The sequence below is a fragment of the Ranitomeya imitator genome, chromosome 1, assembly GCF_032444005.1.
Source record: "Ranitomeya imitator isolate aRanImi1 chromosome 1, aRanImi1.pri, whole genome shotgun sequence".
In the NCBI taxonomy this organism is placed as follows: Eukaryota; Metazoa; Chordata; class Amphibia; order Anura; family Dendrobatidae; genus Ranitomeya; species Ranitomeya imitator.
In genome coordinates, this window is record NC_091282.1 from 375,603,156 (window position 1) to 375,624,122 (window position 20,967).

The following is a 20,967-nucleotide window of genomic DNA, read 5'->3' on the forward strand; positions in this document are numbered from 1 at the left end:
CATTGTCCAACCACCACAACTCCTTTGTATACCAGACCAATTCCCAAACCCCATAACCTCCCTATCCAACATCACTGAAAGGGGGCTTAATTGTCTCCTCTCCAAATCGCACCTCACCACCTGTGCACTTGACCCCATCCCATCCCACCTCCTCCCCAACCTCACCACCACTCTTAGCCCATCCCTAACCCACCTCTTCAACCTATCACAAATTTCTGGCACCTTCCTTAAATCACACAATCACGCCTTTCCTTAAAAAGCCGACCCTCGACCCAACTGCTATGTCCAGCTATCGCCCAATATCGCTGCTCCCATTCGCTTCCAAACTCCTGGAGCAGCACGTCCACTCTGAACTTTCCTCCCACCTCTCATCTAACTTGCTCTTTGACAATCTACAATCTGGTTTCCGCCCCCATCACTCAACTGAGACAGCCCTGAGCAAAATCACTAACGACCTACTTACGGCCAAAGCTAATGGACAATACACTGTACTCCTCCTTCTAGACCTGTCCTCTGCTTTCGACACAGTTGACCACTGCCTTATACTACAGATCCTCTCCTCCTTTGGCATCAAAGACCTTGCCCTATCCTAGATTGCCTCATACCTTTCCAACCGCACATTCAACGACTCCCATTCCCACACTACCTCCTCATCCCACCCTCTCTCTGTTGGAGTCCCCCAAGGCTCTGTTCTAGGACCCCTACTCTTCTCAATCTATACACTTGGCCTGGGACAACTCATAAAGTTCCATGGATTCCAGTACCACCTCTATGCTAATGACACTCAGATCTACCTCTCTGGCCCAGACGTCACCGCTCTGCTGTCCAGAATCCCAGAGTGTCTATCTGCCACATCCCCCTTCTTCTCCTCTCGCTTCCTCAAACTCAATGTGGACAAATCTGAACTCATCATCTTTCCTCCATCCCATAGATCTTCCTTACCTGACCTATCTATCGCAATCAACTACATCATGCTTTCCCCTGTACCGGAAGTCCGCTGCCTTGGAGTAACCTTTGACTCTGCCCTGTCTTTCAAACCCGCACATCCAAGCTGTCCACCTCCTGTCGCCTCCAGCTCAAAAATATCTCCAGAATCCGTCCTTTCCTCAACCGTGAATCTACTAAAATGCTTGTGCATGCCCTCATCATCTCCCGCCTAGACTACTGCAACATCCTTTTCTGCGGCCTCCCTGCTAACACCCTTGCACCTCTCCAGTCCATCCTTAACTCTGCTGCCCAACTAATTCATCTCTCTCCTCCGCTTCCCCCCTCTGCAAATCTCTTCACTGGCTCCCATTCCCTCAGCGTATCCAGTTGAAATTACTAATACTGACCTACAAAGCCATCCATAACCTGTCTCCTCCATATATCTCGGAAATAATCTCCCGATATCTTTCCTCACGTAATCTCCGGTCATCCCAAGACCTCCTTCTCTCCTCCACACTTATTCGCTCCTCATCCAACCGCCTCCAAGACTTCTCCAGAATATCCCCCATTCTCTGGAATTCTCTGCCCCAACACATCCGACTGTCAACCACATTCGTATCCTTCAGACAGAACCTGAAAACCCACCTCTTCAGGAAAGCCTACAGCCTGCACTGACCCCGCTGCCTCCTCACCAATACCGGAGCTACCGCCTCACCAACACCGGAGCTCCTGCACCCCTCAACCTATTGTCTCCTTCCCCATAATCCTGTAGAACGTAAGCCCGCAAGGGCAGGGTCCTCGCCCCTCTGTATTAGTCTGTCATTGTTAGTTTACGGTAAGCGATATCTGTAACTTGCATGTAACCCATTCTCATGTAAAGCACCATGGAATCAATGGTGCTATATAAATAAATAATAACTGTGGGCCCCGTGTTGGTGTACACAGATTGTTGTCCCCGTGTTGGTGTTCACGGATTGTGGGCCCCGTCTTGGTGTTCATGGATTGTGGGCCCCGTGTTGGTGTACACGGATTGTGGGCCCCTTTTTCGTGAACATGGATTGTGGGTCTAGTGTTTGGGTACACGGATTGTAGGCCCCGTGCTGGTGTACACGGATTGTGGGCCCCGTGTTGGTGTACACGGATTGTGGGCCCTGTGTTGGTGTTTACGGATTGTGGGCCCCGTGTTGGTGTTCACGGATTGTGGACCCCATGTTGGAGTACACGGATTGTAGGCCCCGTGCTGGTGTACACGGATTGTGGGCCCCGTGTTGGTGTTCACGGATTGTGGGCCACGTGCTGGTGTACACGGATTGTGGGCCCCATGCTGGTGTACACGGATGGTGGGCCCCATGCTGGTGTACACGGATGGTGGGCCCCGTGCTGGTGTTCATGGATTGTGGGCCCCATGTTGGTGTACACGGACTGTGGGCCCCGTGTTGGTGTACACGGATTGTGGGCCCCGTGTTGGTGTACACGGATTCTGGGCCCCGTGTTGGTGTATATGGATTGTGGGCTCTGTGTTGGTGTACACGGATTGTGGGCCCCGTGGTGGTGTACACGGATTGTGGGCCCCATGTTGGTGTATACGGATTGTGGGCCCCGTGCTGGTGTACACGGATTGTGGCTCTGTGCTGGTGTACACGGATTGTGGGCCCCGTGCTGGTGTACACGGATTGTGGGCCCCGTGCTGGTGTACGCGGATTGTGGGCTCCGTGTTGGTGTACACGGATTGTGGGCCCCTTGCTGGTGTACACGGATTGTGGGCCCCGTGTTGGTGTATACGGATTGTGGGCCCTGTGCTGGTGTACACAAATTGTGGGTCTAGTGTTGGGGTACACGGATTGTGGGCCCCGTGCTGGTGTACACGGATTATGGCCCTGTGCTGGTGTACACGGATTGTGGGCCCCGTGCTGGTGTACACGGATTGTGGGCTTCGTGTTGGTGTACACGGATTGTGGGCCCCGTGGTGTTGTACACGGATTGTGGGCCCCATGTTGGTGTACACGGATTGTGGGCCCCGTGTTGGTGTACACGGATTGTGGGCCTCGTGTTGGTGTACACAGATTGTGGGCCCCGTGCTGGTATACATGGATTGTGGGCCCCGTGCTGGTGTACACGGATTGTGGGCCCCGTGGTGGTGTACACGGATTGTAGGCCCCGTGCTGGTGTACACAGATTGTGGGCCCCGTGTTGGTGTACATGGATTGTGGGCCCCGTGTTAGTGTACACGGATTGTGGACCCCATGTTGGAGTACACGGATTGTGGGCCCCGTGCTGGTGTACATGGATTGTGGGTCTAGTGTTGGGGTACACGGATTGTGGGACCCGTGCTGGTGTACACGGATTGTGGGCCCCGTGCTGGTGTACACGGATGGTGGGCCCCGTGCTGGTGTACACGGACTGTGGGACCCGTGTTGGTGTACCCGGATTGTGGGCCCCGTGTTGGTGTACACGGATTGTGGGATCCGTGTTGGTGTACATGAATTGTGGGCCCCGTGTTGGTGTACATGGATTGTGGGCTCTGTGTTGGTGTACACGGATTGTGGGCCCCGTGTTGGTGTACACGGATTGTGGGCCCCGTGTTGGTGTACACGGATTCTGGGCCCCGTGTTGGTGTTCACGGATTGTGGGCCACGTGCTGGTGTACACGGATTGTGGGCCCCATGCTGGTGTACACGGATGGTGGGCCCCATGCTGGTGTACACGGATGGTGGGCCCCGTGCTGGTGTTCATGGATTGTGGGCCCCATGTTGGTGTACACGGACTGTGGGCCCCGTGTTGGTGTACACGGATTGTGGGCCCCGTGTTGGTGTACACGGATTCTGGGCCCCGTGTTGGTGTATATGGATTGTGGGCTCTGTGTTGGTGTACACGGATTGTGGGCCCCGTGGTGGTGTACACGGATTGTGGGCCCCATGTTGGTGTATACGGATTGTGGGCCCCGTGCTGGTGTACACGGATTGTGGCTCTGTGCTGGTGTACACGGATTGTGGGCCCCGTGCTGGTGTACACGGATTGTGGGCCCCGTGCTGGTGTACGCGGATTGTGGGCTCCGTGTTGGTGTACACGGATTGTGGGCCCCATGCTGGTGTACACGGATTGTGGGCCCCGTGTTGGTGTATACGGATTGTGGGCCCTGTGCTGGTGTACACAAATTGTGGGTCTAGTGTTGGGGTACACGGATTGTGGGCCCCGTGCTGGTGTACACGGATTATGGCCCTGTGCTGGTGTACACGGATTGTGGGCCCCGTGCTGGTGTACACGGATTGTGGGCTTCGTGTTGGTGTACACGGATTGTGGGCCCCGTGGTGTTGTACACGGATTGTGGGCCCCATGTTGGTGTACACGGATTGTGGGCCCCGTGTTGGTGTACACGGATTGTGGGCCTCGTGTTGGTGTACACAGATTGTGGGCCCCGTGCTGGTATACACGGATTGTGGGCCCCGTGCTGGTGTACACGGATTGTGGGCCCCGTGGTGGTGTACACGGATTGTAGGCCCCGTGCTGGTGTACACAGATTGTGGGCCCCGTGTTGGTGTACATGGATTGTGGGCCCCGTGTTAGTGTACACGGATTGTGGACCCCATGTTGGAGTACACGGATTGTGGGCCCCGTGCTGGTGTACATGGATTGTGGGTCTAGTGTTGGGGTACACGGATTGTGGGACCCGTGCTGGTGTACACGGATTGTGGGCCCCGTGCTGGTGTACACGGATGGTGGGCCCCGTGCTGGTGTACACGGACTGTGGGACCCGTGTTGGTGTACCCGGATTGTGGGCCCCGTGTTGGTGTACACGGATTGTGGGATCCGTGTTGGTGTACATGAATTGTGGGCCCCGTGTTGGTGTACATGGATTGTGGGCTCTGTGTTGGTGTACACGGATTGTGGGCCCCGTGTTGGTGTACACGGATTGTGGGCCCCGTGTTGGTGTACACGGATTGTGGGCCCCGTGTTAGCGTATACGGATTGTGGGCCCCGTGCTGGTGTACATGGATTGTGGGTCTAGTGTTGGGGTACACGGATTGTGGGCCCCGTGCTGGTGTACACGAATTGTGGGCCCCGTGCTGGTGTACACGGATTGTGGGCTCCGTGTGGTGTATATGGATTGTGGGCCCCGTGCTGGTGTACACGGATTGTGGCCCTGTGCTGGTGTACACAGATTGTGGGCCCCATGATGGTGTACACGGAATGTGGGCCCCGTGGTGGTGTACACGGATTGTGGGCCCCGTGTTGGTGTACACGTATTGTGGGCCCCGTGTTGGTGTACAAGGATTGTGGGCCCCGTGTTGGTGTACACGGATTGTGGGCCCCGTGTTGGTGTACACGGATTGTAGGCCCCGTGCTGGTGTACACGGATTGTGGGTCTAGTGTTGGGGTACACGGATTGTAGGCCCCGTGCTGGTGTACACAGATTGTGGGCCCCGTGCTGGTGTACACGGATTGTGGGCCCCGTGTTAGCGTATACGGATTGTGGGCCCCGTGCTGGTGTACATGGATTGTGGGCCCCGTGGTGGTGTACACGGATTGTGGGCCCCGTGTTGGTGTACACGTATTGTGGGCCCCGTGTTGGTGTACACGTATTGTGGGCCCCGTGTTGGTGTACACGTATTGTGGGCCCCGTGTTGGTGTACACGGATTGTGGGCCCCGTGTTGGTGTACACGGATTGTAGGCCCCGTGCTGGTGTACACGGATTGTGGGTCTAGTGTTGGGGTACACGGATTGTAGGCCCCGTGCTGGTGTACACAGATTGTGGGCCCCGTGCTGGTGTACACGGATTGTGGGCTCCATGCTGGTCTACACGGATGGTGGGACCCGTGTTGGTGTACCCGGATTGAGGGCCCCGTGTTGGTGTACCCGGATTGTGGGCCCCGTGTTGGTGTACACGGATTGTGGGATCCGTGTTGGTGTACATGGATTGTGGGCCCCGTGTTAGTGTACACGGATTGTGGACCCCATGTTGGAGTACACGGATTGTGGGCCCCGTGCTGGTGTACACAGATTGTGGGCCCCGTGCTGGTGTACACGGATTGTGGGCTCCATGCTGGTCTACACGGATGGTGGGACCCGTGTTGTTGTACCCGGATTGAGGGCCCCGTGTTGGTGTACCCGGATTGTAGGCCCCGTGCTGGTGTACACAGATTGTGGGCCCCGTGCTGGTGTACATGGATTGTGGGTCTAGTGTTGGGGTACACGGATTGTGGGACCCGTGCTGGTGTACACGGATTGTGGGCCCCGTGCTGGTGTACACGGATGGTGGGCCCCGTGCTGGTGTACACGGATGGTGGGCCCCGTGCTGGTGTACACGGACTGTGGGACCCGTGTTGGTGTACCCGGATTGTGGGCCCTGTGTTGGTGTACACGGATTGTGGGATCCGTGTTGGTGTACATGAATTGTGGGCCCCGTGTTGGTGTACATGGATTGTGGGCTCTGTGTTGGTGTACACGGATTGTGGGCCCCGTGTTGGTGTACACGGATTGTGGGCCCCGTGTTGGTGTACACGGATTGTGGGCCCCGTGTTAGCGTATACGGATTGTGGGCCCCGTGCTGGTGTACATGGATTGTGGGTCTAGTGTTGGGGTACACGGATTGTGGGCCCCGTGCTGGTGTACACGGATTGTGGGCTCCGTGTGGTGTATATGGATTGTGGGCCCCGTGCTGGTGTACACGGATTGTGGCCCTGTGCTGGTGTACACAGATTGTGGGCCCCATGATGGTGTACACGGAATGTGGGCCCCGTGGTGGTGTACACGGATTGTGGGCCCCGTGTTGGTGTACACGGATTGTAGGCCCCGTGCTGGTGTACACGGATTGTGGGTCTAGTGTTGGTGTACACGGATTGTAGGCCCCGTGCTGGTGTACACGGATTGTGGGTCTAGTGTTGGGGTACACGGATTGTGGGCCCCGTGTTAGCGTATACGGATTGTGGGCCCCGTGCTGGTGTACATGAATTGTGGGCCCCGTGGTGGTGTACACGGATTGTGGGCCCCGTGTTGGTGTACACGTATTGTGGGCCCCGTGTTGGTGTACACGGATTGTGGGCCCCGTGTTGGTGTACACGGATTGTGGGCCCCGTGTTGGTGTACACGGATTGTAGGCCCCGTGCTGGTGTACACGGATTGTGAGTCTAGTGTTGGGGTACACGGATTGTAGGCCCCGTGCTGGTGTACACAGATTGTGGGCCCCGTGCTGGTGTACACGGATTGTGGGCTCCATGCTGGTCTACACGGATGGTGGGACCCGTGTTGGTGTACCCGGATTGAGGGCCCCGTGTTGGTGTACCCGGATTGTGGGCCCCGTGTTGGTGTACACGGATTGTGGGATCCGTGTTGGTGTACATGAATTGTGGGCCCCGTGTTGGTGTACATGGATTGTGGGCTCTGTGTTGGTGTACACGGATTGTGGGCCCCGTGTTGGTGTACACGGATTGTGGGCCCCGTGTTGGTGTATACGGATTGTGGGCCCCGTGCTGGTGTACATGGATTGTGGGTCTAGTGTTGGGGTATACGAATTGTGGGCCCCGTGCTGGTGTACACAAATTGTGGGCTCCGTGTGGTGTATACGGATTGTGGCCCCCGTGGTGGTGTATACGGATTGTGGCCCTGTGGTGGTGTATACGGATTGTGGCCCCGTGGTGGTGTACACGGATTGTGGCCCCGTGGTGGTGTATACGGATTGTGGCCCCGTGGTGTACACGGATTGTGGCCCCGTGGTGGTGTACACGGATTGTGGCCCCGTGGTGGTGTATACGGATTGTGGCCCCGTGGTGGTGTACACGGATTGTGGCCCCGTGGTGGTGTATACGGATTGTGGCCCCGTGGTGGTGTATACGGATTGTGGCCCCGTGGTGGTGTACACGGATTGTGGCCCCGTGGTGGTGTACACGGATTGTGGCCCCGTGGTGGTGTACACGGATTGTGGCCCCGTGGTGTACACGGATTGTGGCCCCGTGGTGGTGTATACGGATTGTGGCCCCGTGGTGGTGTACACGGATTGTGGCCCCGTGGTGGTGTATACGGATTGTGGCCCCGTGGTGGTGTATACGGATTGTGGCCCCGTGGTGGTGTATACGGATTGTGGCCCCGTGGTGGTGTATACGGATTGTGGCCCCGTGGTGGTGTATACGGATTGTGGCCCCCGTGGTGGTGTATACGGATTGTGGCCCTGTGGTGGTGTATACGGATTGTGGCCCCGTGGTGGTGTACACGGATTGTGGCCCCGTGGTGGTGTATACGGATTGTGGCCCCGTGGTGTACACGGATTGTGGCCCCGTGGTGGTGTACACGGATTGTGGCCCCGTGGTGGTGTATACGGATTGTGGCCCCGTGGTGGTGTACACGGATTGTGGCCCCGTGGTGGTGTATACGGATTGTGGCCCCGTGGTGGTGTACACGGATTGTGGCCCCGTGGTGGTGTACACGGATTGTGGCCCCGTGGTGGTGTACACGGATTGTGGCCCCGTGGTGGTGTACACGGATTGTGGCCCCGTGGTGGTGTACACGGATTGTGGCCCCGTGGTGGTGTACACGGATTGTGGCCCCGTGGTGGTGTACACTGATTGTGGCCCCGTGGTGGTGTACACGGACTGCTTCCTGTGCTGGTCACTCATCGCTCCTGCGCTGTTTCTCCTCAGGACACACCAGCAGGCAGCAGGAAGCCCCCCAGGACGGATACACGTTATCGTAGTGTCCACATGACCCAGCGGCCATTACTGCACAGATGATGGTGTCACTCCCGCCTCTCCCAGGCCCAGTCCCGCCGCCAGCTCCCAGCATTCCCGGCCGGCTGGCCCTCCCTTCCTGTTGATGCACCAATCTGTGTCCCTGTGTGCAGAGCCTGGCAACGACCCCCTCCCAGTGTGATCCCGGAGAAGCACAACAACGCGGCTCCCGACCATCACCCACTGTGCATGGAGCACCGGTGTCCTGACGGCGGCGATGTTACGGGGCGGCCGGTCCAGTCGCTGAGCTACGAGCAGCCGGCACACGGTGAGTGCGTCCTGTATCGGTCACATGAGCGGCCGCGGTGAGCTACGTGTGTGTTGTCTTCCTCCACGTGTTGCCCTGTGCCCGCTCCTGCCCCGCCAGCCTGTGCCCCGCACATTCAGCTGACCCGGGAGCAGCTGCTCTTAACCCCTGGGTGGCCGCACAGCCTGCCATGGAGTGGAGATGCACTGCCTCACAGGCCGGAGTGCCCCTTACTAGCAGGGCACCATGCCCTCAGCCTGGACGGCTTCCCATTGGAGGGTTGGTCTAGTGTGTGAGTAACTCCACTCCTGACAGATGACTTTGGAGAATGCCACTCTCCTCCTCTCACTCCTGCCATTATATTTGGGGTGATAGAGGCACTTCTATCACCGGTGCCATGGAAGATTAGGACAGCTGCAGAAAACCCCAATGTAGCCCAGTGTAGTGATACAATGGTGGCCCCTAAGGGATTTTGAGAACAGGTTGCCCACTTGTGCAGAGGCCGACCTCAGTCTGTGATCAGTCCCTTATCAGTTACTGCTGGGACCCCACTAATCCCCAGAAAACAGGGTCACTAGGCTAGTGGCCCCTTCACTGATGGTCCATCTCTTGGCCACCCGCTGGGCATGGAGCTCCTCTGCCCCATCTAGTGGGATACTGATAGGACATTGATGGGCGAGGCGGGGTCCCAGTAGTTCCACCCCACTAGCCAGATATAATGGAATGCCATGACTCCATGCTGGGTGCGATGGGTAGGGTCTCCTATAAATGTCCTTCATGGGCAGCTCTTCAGTGAAGCATTTCCTCTTGTAGATTGGTGCCACACTGACCGTGTCCAATCAGCACTGATGCCATTAGCTTTTGTAGGGGCACACTCTTGTGACAAGGGGTATGATAATAGTCTGTTCTACACTAAAGGTACCGCCACATTTAGCGACGCTGCAGCGATATAGACAACGAGCCGATCGCTGGAGCGTCGCTGTTTAGGTCGCTGTAGAGACGTCAAACACGGTAACAGCAGAACGATGCAGGAGCGATCCAGTGACGTAACGGCGACTCACTTATCGTTCTCGCTGGTTGTTGGCTCCATGTAAAACATTGCTGGCATCGTTGCTTTTGATGTCAAACACGACGATACACGCCGACCTGACGATGAAATAAAGTTCTGGACTTCTAGATCCGACCAGCGATGTCACAGCGGGATCCAGATCGCTGCTGCGTGTCAAACACAGCGAGATCGCTATCCAGGACGCTGCAACGTCACGGATTGTTGTCGTTCTTGTTCTAAAGTTGCTCAGTGTGAAGGTACCTTTAGACTATTTTCACACTGATTCGTGATTTTAGAACAGAATGTTCTCCAAAATCGCTAGAAAAACACGCTCTCTTTGACTACTCTTCCTATTCTTTGCCCTGTGAAAACTTGCCCATAGTGCTTATGCTTTCCATGTAGAACATGAAGCACCGTGCCAATTCTTGAGGCTTTTCTGCTTAAAAATGCTCCAAACTTACCGTCAATTTTCAATCAGTTGAAATAGAATAAACGCCCATACAGAAAATCCACATCACATTGTGAACATACCCTTTGTTACTTTCCAGGACTAACAGAGGAAAGATACAATGTACGTTGTATTCGATGAAATTCAGGAATCTCTTAAAAGCAGCAGGAGTTGTCAGACGAGCCGGCAGGTTCCCTTTATCTCCGTCATGGTAATGTGCCCAAATGGACAAGCTTATCCAATAAGGAGACCTGCATGTACGCTCAGTAATAGGAAAGACATGCATACCATATATATGTGTTCTCAATGGGGAGAGGGGGATAAGCCACTGCCAGACACTGTGGTAAGGGTTTAATCTGTGAGAATAAAGGAGTGGCAATCCAACATTTTTGAGGGTATGTTTCCACAGCCGGGAAACCTTCAGGATTTGCTGCGGATTGGATGCTGCGTTCATCTGCAGCGTCTAATCCGCAGCGTCTAGATGTTAAAGCATAGTGGAGAGGATTTTACGAAATCCCGTCTCCACTATGCGTGGAGGGCCACATACGTTGGCCCTGTGTATCCGGACATGCGGCGCGTCTTTCCAGACCGCAGCATGTTTATCTTGTGGAGACGCTCCGTCTCCACAAGATAAATAACCCAGTCTATGTATAGGATGCGGCGATTCCCCATGTGTTCACTGAGCATATTGGAATCACCGTGCGTGCAACGTGGAGCGGGGTATCCGCTGCGTCCAAAGCGCAGGGATTCCGGACCGTGTGCACATACCCTAATACTTCTTTCTAGACATCTGCAAGGAGGGTCAGGAAACATTACATCTTACGCTGGATCAGCTGACCTCTACCTAATGTGAATAGCCACCTAAATTCTCAGCACTTAGCAAGTTATTTCCTCTGAATGTAATGATCATATTTAGCTCCCCATACACATTACATAAAATTGACTGGGACCCTCCCCCGATAGATGATGTCAGAGAAAGAAAAATGCTGAATTTCAGTGTGATCCTTTTGTTCCCTTGGGAGATACCCTGCTGCCAGAAGAGTGACAGTGTCTTACCCCCCACTGGTGAATAAAAACACATGCACATTCAGCCAGCCCAAGGGTATTGGGGGCAGGGGGAAGAAGAGATGGCTGTTGCCTAAATGAGTTAGACTTAACACTTAAAGTTTTATGGGTTGCTTAATATGTGTAAGGCCTCATTCACATGTCCTTGTTTAAACACGTACTTGAAAAAATTGTTACCGGTGGTTTGCATCAGTGTGTCCGTATCCACCATCAGTGTGGTCCTCATTGATTTTCTTGGAGGGATAACTAAATAAATAAAATACAAAATGTCTCCATATTTAAAGCACCACTCCATCATTTTTTTTTTATTATTGCACCGCTGGAGTGGTGCTTTAAATGTTATTCACCTGTCTCATACTCTCCTGCCGCCACCATCATTGTTTTCCAGTGTCGCTCTTTGGTGAAAAGTGACCTGCTGGCAGCTCCAGTGTTTCATGGATGGCGCCGGGACGTTACTTTTCAATACATCTGACAGCCTCATTCTGGCTCTCATAGACTTGCATTGTGCATAGGCACAGGATGGCGTTGGTAAAGGGTGAAGCCACCGGAAGGAGAATATAAGAAAGGGGGCAGGAGGCTTACATCCGTGTCTCGCATGTGAAAACCCAGCTCTGGCGCCGGCACTTGGGAGCGGAGCGTGCGGCTCCATGTATTGCTATGCGGCCGCACGCTCCGCTCTGGAGTGCCGGAGCCAGAGCTGGGTTTTCACATGCGAGACACGGACGTGTTTCTCGCAAATGGAAACAAGCCCTTAAGCACCACTCCAGCACTGAGAAACAACAATGCTGGAATGGTGCATTTACCCCTTCACTCCCGGGCCATTATCTGTTTTTGCATTTCTCTTTTTTGCCAGAGCCATAACTATTTTTTTTCACCACCAATATGGCCGTGTGAGGGCTTGTTTTACTTTTGAACAACCCCATTTAACCCGTTAGTGACAGAGCCAAATTTTTTAAATCTGACCAGTGTCACTTTATGTGCTAATAACTCTGCAACGCTTTAACATATCCCAGTGATTTTGAGATAGTTTTTTCCGTGACACATTACACTTTATGATAATGGTAAATTTAGGTCAATATGTTTTGCGTTTATCTATAAAAAAAAAAATTCAGAACTTTGAGAAAAATGTTAAAAAATTAGCAATTTTCAAACTATGAATAATTATCCCTTAAATCTAGATAGTTATATCACAGCAAAACATTAAAAAATGTAGATTGTGAGCCCTCGCGGGCAGTGTCCTCTCTCCTCCTGTACCAGTTGTGACTTGTATTGTTCAAGATTATTGTACCTGTTTTTATTATATATACCCCTCCTCACATGTAAAGCGCCATGGAATAAATGGCGCTATAATAATAAATAATAATAAATAATAAGCAGACATGTGGGAAATGTTATTACCGTATTTACATCAGCATCATTTCTAAAATATTCTTTTATTTTGTTAGTATTTTAGGAGATTTCAAAATGTAGCAGTCTTTTTTCATTTTTTCAAGGAAATTTACAAAATTTATTTTTTTACCACCTTAAATGCCGCTAACCTCTGAACAGGCTACAACAGCCGTCAAAGGCCGCTATGTGGTCATGAATTGCGATGGCAAACATCAGGACCACACAATCATGATCTGAGGGCACCAATTGGGATAGAGAGGAAGCCCCCACACTCTGTTAACCATTTATATGATGTAGGGATCTAAGGGGTTAAACAGATTTGGATGGTGCAAACACTGATCGTGGCTAATGCAGCAAGTGGTCAGCTATAGTGGACAGCCGACAGCTACTGGATTGTCACCTGTGTGGGGAGGCTATTCTCTTATACCTCAAGTCAGTTAAAAGGCGTATTGGCGGTCTTTAAGGGGTTAAAACGGGAAAAATTCAGAGTGGTGAAATTGCAAAAAAAGTGCAATTCCACAATCGTGTTTTTTTTTTTTTTCACCATGTTCACCAAATGCTAAAACTGACCTGCTATTCCGATTGTCTAGGCCCTTACTGGTTTGTAGATACCAAACATGTATAGGTTATTTTTTATTTAAGTGATGAAAAAAAAAAAGCGTCAGTTTGTGAGATCTGTAGCGTCTCCATTTTTCGGGATCTCGGGTTAGGTGAGGGATAATTGTTTGCGTGCGGAGCTGACGTTTTTATTGATATACCGTATTTTTCGCTTTGTAAGACGCTCCGGATTATAAGACGCACCCCAAATTTTGAGGAGAAAAATAGGAAAAAACTATTTTTTAATAAATTGGTGGGGCGTCTTATAATCCATGCGTCTTATTACTTACCAGGGGCTGTGGTTGTGGTGGATCAGGGTCCCAGGCTCGTTGCCGGAGGCAGGAGTGGAGCATTGCTGCAGGCTGGGATGAGGGGGTCTGCAGGGGGCTCCTGTGCTGCAGGGGGGCTCCTGTGCTGCAGCCTGGGATGAGGGGTCTGCAGGGGGCTCCTTTGCTGTAGGGCTGTCTCCGGTGCTGCGGGGGGCTCTGGCGACATTTTGTGAAAGACCAGAGCCCCCCGGCAGTTCTTCCATGCGTTCCAGTATGACTAATTCCGGGAAAATGGCCGCCGGAATCTCGAGAGATGAGATCTCAGCGCTGAAATCTCATCTCCCGAGATTCCGGCGGCCATTTTCCCGGAGTCAGTCATACTGGAACTAACTCCGGGAAAATGGCCGCCGGAATGTCGAGAGATGAGATCTCAGCGCTGAAATCTCATCTCCCGAGATTCCGGCGGCCATTTTCCCGGAATTAGTCATACTGGAACGCATGGAAGAACTGCCGGGGGGCTCTGGTCTTTCACAAAATGTCGCCAGAGCCCCCCGCAGCACCGGAGCCTTCAGCATCACCCGGGGCAGCAGCGGACAACCCCGGCAGTGGCGGCGGACGACAGCGGCGGCAGGCGGTAGCGGCGGCGGACACCCCCTCCTCCCAGCCTGTAATGGTAAGCGGTATATCCGCTTTGTTAGACGCACCCACATTTCCCCCCCAAATTTGGGGGAAATAAAGTGCGTCTTACAAAGCGGAAAATACGGTAATTTTGGTGTAGATACGATGTTTTGATTGACCGTTATTGCTTTTAACGCAATATTGCGGCAACCAAAAAAAGTGATTCTGGCATTTTGATCCTTTTTTCTCATTACGCTGGTTACTGATCAAATAAATTTAAAATATTGATTAGGCGATTCTAAATGCGGTGATATTAGTGTGTTGTTTTTTTTTATTTTGAATGGGGCAAATGGGGGGCTATTTAAACGTTTATATTTTTTAAATATTTTTTAAAACTTTTTTTTTTACTTTACACTTGCTTCAATAGTCTCCATGAGAGACTAAAAGCTGGGATCATCCGATTGACCGTGCTACATACAGCAGGACTTCAGCCCTGCTATGTGTAGCTAAAATGATCACTTGCTATGAGCGCCGTCCACTGAGCGGCACTAATAGCTATCCAGCTATGACAACCACGGGGGTCTCCTGCAGACCCCAGGTTGTTATGCCAACCCACCGGAGCCCACATGAAAGGGGGAGATCTGACATGCTCCATACATGTACGGCGCATGTTGTGAATGGGTTAACACAGACAGCATCAGTGTGTCATCTGTGTGCTGTCTGTGGGCTAAACACTTCACGGACTTATAGACTTGTATTGTCCCTTGTCATCAATGCTGCTGGAAGAAAAACCATACATGTGAATAGCAGCATAGATTATAATGGATACATGTTCTATCTGTGAAAAACCAGATATAACACGAATGTCTAAGGGTATGTTTCCACGTTCAATATTCGCTGTGGATTGAATGCTGCGTACAGCTGCAGCGTCCAATCCGCATCGGCCAGATGTTAAAGCATAGTGGAGGGGATTTTATGAAATCCCATCTCCACTATGCGTGCTGAGACGCCTCCAGCTTCTCTGCGGAGACGCACATGCGGCGCGTGTTTCCAGACTGCAGCATGTCAATTTATCTTGCGTAGACGCTCAGTCTCTGCAAGATAAATTACACAGTCCAATGTATAGGATGCGGTGATTCCGCACGGTTCAATGAACACATCCAGAATCACCACGCGTACAAAAGCCAGCAGCACTTTGGACGGAGCTGCGTCCAAGCGCTGTCAATACTGACCGTGGAAACATACCCTACATGAGGTCTAATGCCTGCAGTTATGTTCCCACATATATACTGTATGTACTGTGGTTTATTTTGCTCTCCGTTGTGAAATAAATCAGATTGGTAGAGATAATGCAAAGCGATTTGCAGGAACCGGTCCAGCGGTTGGGAGCCCTATGGAACTGCCTCTGACTTGCCAGCATCTGCAGCTCTTCTAGCCGGCCTGGTGTAATGTCACATGTGCATCGCCCGCCAGGATACCATTGCACCAGGATAGCTAGCCAAGAGGAGTTGAGGATGCCATTATGTAAGAGGCGGTTTGTATGGCTCCCTGTAGGCAGCAACTTATTACTGATATTGCAGCTGTATCCGATTGTGAAATTGATTTCCACCATATCTAATGCTCGGTGAAGCCAAATATTTTGTTTTCTAGGTTGTCTGCAAACCTGGGCTTAACCCTCCATCAGGGGCAATATGTTTCATAACGAGTTTAGGGGCATTGCGCCTGTCCGGCACAGGCTAGAAAATTGGCTATATTTTCCTTTTTTAAAAATTTCAATGCTCTAACAGTGATCAGTTACCTTAATAGGAATGTAATAAATGACAATACACATAATCAGGTGTAAAAAAAAAAATGTTTTAATAACCAGAAAAGTAATATGTTTCTATGTCTTGAGCATCCTCCTCACTCTCTCCATCTTGATCGGTATCAGACACATCTGGACATTCTTCCACATCATCTTCTGAATCAATGTCACTTTCTTCCCCTAAATCCTCTAGCTGTAAGGGGTCTGTCTCATCATCAAGCAGTATATTTTGCACTTGCTCAACATGACGGGCATTGGACAAGTCAAATATTCTCCTCGCCATTTCATAAGAAAAGCAGAAGCAAGAGAGAGAATATGTGTTAGGGCGCAATGTGCCTGAGAAGCACACTTTATTTCTAACAAAACCTTCTATGACAAATCCACAAATTTAGCACTAGCTATTCATAAAACAAGCTAAAAAAACAATTGGGATGAATAAAAACAGCAAATTCTAATCGTCAAAGGTGTGACGCATTCAGGGGCAATGAGCCTGAGAAGCCAAAACACTGATATCTGATCTCCTGCAGCACAAGAGGCTTCTTGGGGTTCACACAGCCTTTAAAGTTATGAAGGTCCTGGGAGGATGGTGTTTCCCAGACAAACCACTGAAAATAGAGAAATAAAACTAAGTGAACTGCGCCTGTCAGATCAGTTGCCCCTGATGGAGGGTTAAAATGTTAGATAGTGCGTTTCCTCAAAAATAAGACCTACCTGAAAATAAGCCATAACATATTACAGGATTTTTTGAGTATGATTGAAATATATGCCCTGCTTCAAAAGTAAGGGGGGATAACACATGGAAATTTCCGAGGGCAAAACACTCGTTCATCTGGTGAAATGATCTCTTATGCAGCATGAAAGATCATCATTCTCAGCTGTGTATCGTCCTGTATAAACTGGACTCGCACTGCCGAGAACAATGGCAGCCTATGTGCACTGAGCAATCTAGTGTACATTGCTCAGTGCCTATCTTTTACTCTTGGTCTGCCTGTGTAAATAGGCAATCAAATGTCCATTGGTCTGTGTAATTGTACATCTGTTAAAAACAAAAAATTTGAAAAGGTCTTTAATGGCCCCTAGAATTTCCAGGTTGTGAGATCCTACAACGCTCCGTGGCTGGTTGTATTGAGCTGCTGGTCAGTCTGTGTAGACAGACATTTGGCTCTATACATTGAGACTTTTCCCAGGCTTATACTGGGCTGGCAGGTGTTTTGGTTCCTTTTACCATTTACAGAGGTACGGCTGGTTTCACACTAGTGTTTGGCAGGGCTGCGGGCGAAAGCCTTCTTCCTCCGTGAAGCCCCACCCACTGATGTGCCTCTTCCTTCAGCTCCGCCTACGTCGGCATGTGTCCTGCGTACTCTATCTTTAACATTGGGAACGCGGGCCATGCGGATGTCTCCACATGCGTCGTTTTGAAGCTGCGCCAACCACAACAAAATGGAACATGTGTTTGATGCAGGTCAGCGCACCGTCAAGACGCATGGAAGGCATCCGCATACATCCGCATGGCCTGCGTACCCAATATTAAAGATAGGGTACGTAGGACACATGCAGATGTAGGCGGAGCTGAAAGAGGTGTGGCAGTGGGCGGGGCTTCATGGAGGATGAAGGCTTTCACCCTGCCGAACGCTAGTGTGAAACTAAGGCTAGCATAATTACAGGGAGATTCCATTACATTGGTAAATATCTTGGTGCCATACTGAGACCTTTCCCCAGTCATCACATTGGGTGTAGCCTGCTTACATTTTATTAGTGCAAACAGATGTCATAAACAAGTGGCCTGTTCGAAAACCCCACCCCACATTAGCCAGTGCACAGCCCCACTATACAGAGTAGCTCCCACTCTGCCAATGTAGGCCACACCAGTGATGTGTGCAGTAGCTTTGAGATCACCATTGCAACCTGTAAACAATCTCAGAAGCAATGGAAGAGCTGTACTTGAGGAGGGGGGTTACAGATTTTTTTTTTATTATAAGGGTATGTGTCCACGTTCAGGATTGCATCAGGATTTTATGCAGGTAACATCCTGACCAAATCTGCACCTGAGGTCACTGGCAGGTCACCTGCGTTGTTTCTGCAATGTAAGGACATGCTGCGTTCTTAAAAGACGCGCCGCATGTCCGTTTCCGCAGGTCTGCCGCCTGCGTCTTTTACTGCATAGTGGAGACGGGATTTCATGAAATCCCCTCCACTATGCGGTAGCATCTGGCTGCGGCTCTACGCCTGAACGTGGAAACATACCCTTACTAAGCTCTTGCCAACGTGGTTAGCTAAAGTTATGTTCACATGTTGTATTTTTGCATCAGGTTCCCCTCCAGCTTTTTTTATGCAGATTAAAAGCTGCTTTTGACAGTACCAGCAAAAGCTATGATATTTCAGAAGTCTCATGCACACGAGAAAGTGCAATGAGAAAGTGAGAAATGCACTGCAAAAAAAAGTACACTAACGTGTTTGTATAAAAATGCACACCCTTAGGGCTTGCACACATTAGCGTATAATATAAAGGAGTGCAATCTGAGAATGCGTTGCACTCTCACCAATGTTAGACAATGATTTGGTGCTCTTCTGCGAGTTTTTTTTTTTCTCAGCTTGTATCAAGCTAAGAAAAAAATGGCAGCATTCTGCAGTTTTTGTGAGAATCTGATTGCACTCGCCAATGCAAGTAAATTAGTGTGAGAAAAAGATCGCATTTACTGATTTTTACACACACATCTCAAAGGAAACCTGATTATTCATCAGCAATGTACCGTAATTTCACAGACAGAACCATCAGAATAGAATAGATAGAAATGTCAGTGAGATATATAATCAGTGCTTTGCGTGTGTAGTTTTCTGTACTTGTATTTAGCTAATAATTAAAGTTCAAAAATGGATTGCAGTCCCTCTTATTTTTATTTTTTAAATAACCAGCTGAGGGAAAGCAAACAACTGTGAGTTGGTGTTATTATTGTGGGAAGGGGCCAATATCCATGGAGCTTCCCAGCTTATTAATAACAGCTCACAGCTGTTTTTCTGCGTAGCCTTTACTGGTTAAAAAGGGGACCCCCCAAAAAATATTGTGGGGTCCCCCTAATTTTTAATAACCAGCAAAGGCTAAGCAGACAGCTGCAGGTTGATATTAATAAGCTGGAAAGGGGCCATGGATATTGGCCCCTTCCCACACTAATAACACCAGCCCTCAGCCGCCTCAGAAATGGTGCATCCATTATATGCGCCATCGCTGACGCTTAGCCTCGGCCCTTCCCAATTGCCCTGGTACAGTGGCAATCAAGGTAATGGGTTTTGGGGTTGATGTCTGCAGACATCAAGCCCAGGGGTTAGTAATGGCGATGGATATGTGAGACAACCCCACTACTAACCTCGTATGCAAAAGATATAAACACACACAAATACTAAAGTCCTTTAATTGTAAAAGGCACTCCCAACAATTACCCTCTTTTTCCCATTTATTTGCAAAAAAACAACAATCCACTGGGTCCGCTGTAATTCCATAATAAGGACATCCCACGTCATTTTTGTTAACTGTGAGCTGTTATTAATAGGCTTTATTTCCCCATCCAAAATGATTTGTTTATTTTTCTCAATGGATTTGTAGAAATTATGGGTGACATTAAAGGTGGAAGAAGTTCTGAAATGATTCTTCTTGTTACATGACAAAAAAGTGGGCATTTTAACAGGGTTGTGTAGACTTTTTATATCCTGTACATAAGGGGCGGACATACCATTGGTGCAACCTGTGTGGCCGCACAGGGGCCCAAGAGGTAAGGGGGCCCATTTCTTGCTCCAAAGCAAGTGCAATTTTGCATTTTTAGGAGTTCTCGGGCTGCAAAGGGCCCATATATTGTTCTTGCACAGGGGCCCTTTTCTGACTGTGTCCGCCAGTGCATAAAGTGGCGCTTGAAACTTTGTGACTCCTTCAGAATATTCCATATTTTTGCATGATTTTAACCTAAAATTGCATTAGACTTTCACACACGTTCATTGTAGTGCCCAGAATGTTATGCCCAGCCTGTTCTTCTGGAGACATGTACCCGTAAATTAAGCAGGCTCTCATTGCTACAGAAATACGAAACATGTGAATGCTAAATGTTGTTTAGGCACACTGTGGGCCTCGGAAGGGAGAAGATTTGGGAGTGCAGAATTTGCTGAAATTCTTTTGGGGTCGAGGAGCCATAACGCTTTACCAGAGCTTTCGTACTAATAGTAACACGGAAGCCCCCATATTTTCATTAACAGATGATGGACCTGAGTGAGGACTTGCTTTGTTATGGATTTAGTTGAAGCTTTTATTGAGGACATAACATTTTGGATCACATTTATCTGGCTCTCTATGCTGAGAGCTTACATCGGTATTTCCATCTAAATCTCTGAATGACGTGATTCAGATGAAGCCCCAACCCCCATGAGGGTTATGCCGTTCCGTGTGTGGTAAAATTGATAAGGCAGTTTTATTTTACGGGTCAGTACGATTACAGCGATACCTAATCTATCTTTTTTTTTTTTTTTTAACGTTTTGGCGCTTTTATAAAATAGTTTTTATTGTATAGAAAAAATAATTATTTTTGCATTGCTTTATTCTGAGAGCTACAACTTTTTTATTTTTCCGCTGATGGAGCAATGTGGTGGCTTGTTTTTCCCAGGACAAAATGACGTTTTCAGCGGTACCATGTTTATTTATATCCGTCTTTTTGATCGTGTTTTAGTCCATTTTTTGTTCAGCGGCATAATAAAGCATTGTTTTCTTACCATTTTTTAATTTATTTTTTTTAGCGAAATGGCTCCTCACCCGCCAAAAGAAATTCAGCAAATTCTCAGCTCCCAAATCCAAATGCC

The 20,967-nt window shown here is 50.2% G+C and overlaps 1 protein-coding gene across 2 annotated transcripts in view; it reads left to right on the top strand.

The window, feature by feature from the left end:
* The first annotated feature begins 8,694 nt into the window (after window positions 1-8,694).
* Window positions 8,695-20,967, top strand: part of HOMEZ (homeobox and leucine zipper encoding) — a 45,208-nt gene continuing 32,935 nt past the window's right edge. The window contains exons 1-2 of one of the 2 annotated variants that reach the window (XM_069761817.1): window positions 8,739-8,914; window positions 10,490-10,600. The gene's annotated coding sequence lies outside the window, so the exon portion shown is untranslated. Of the gene's footprint in view, window positions 8,915-10,489; window positions 10,601-20,967 lie in introns of both variants that reach the window. The other variant, XM_069761816.1, reaches the window with a different exon arrangement.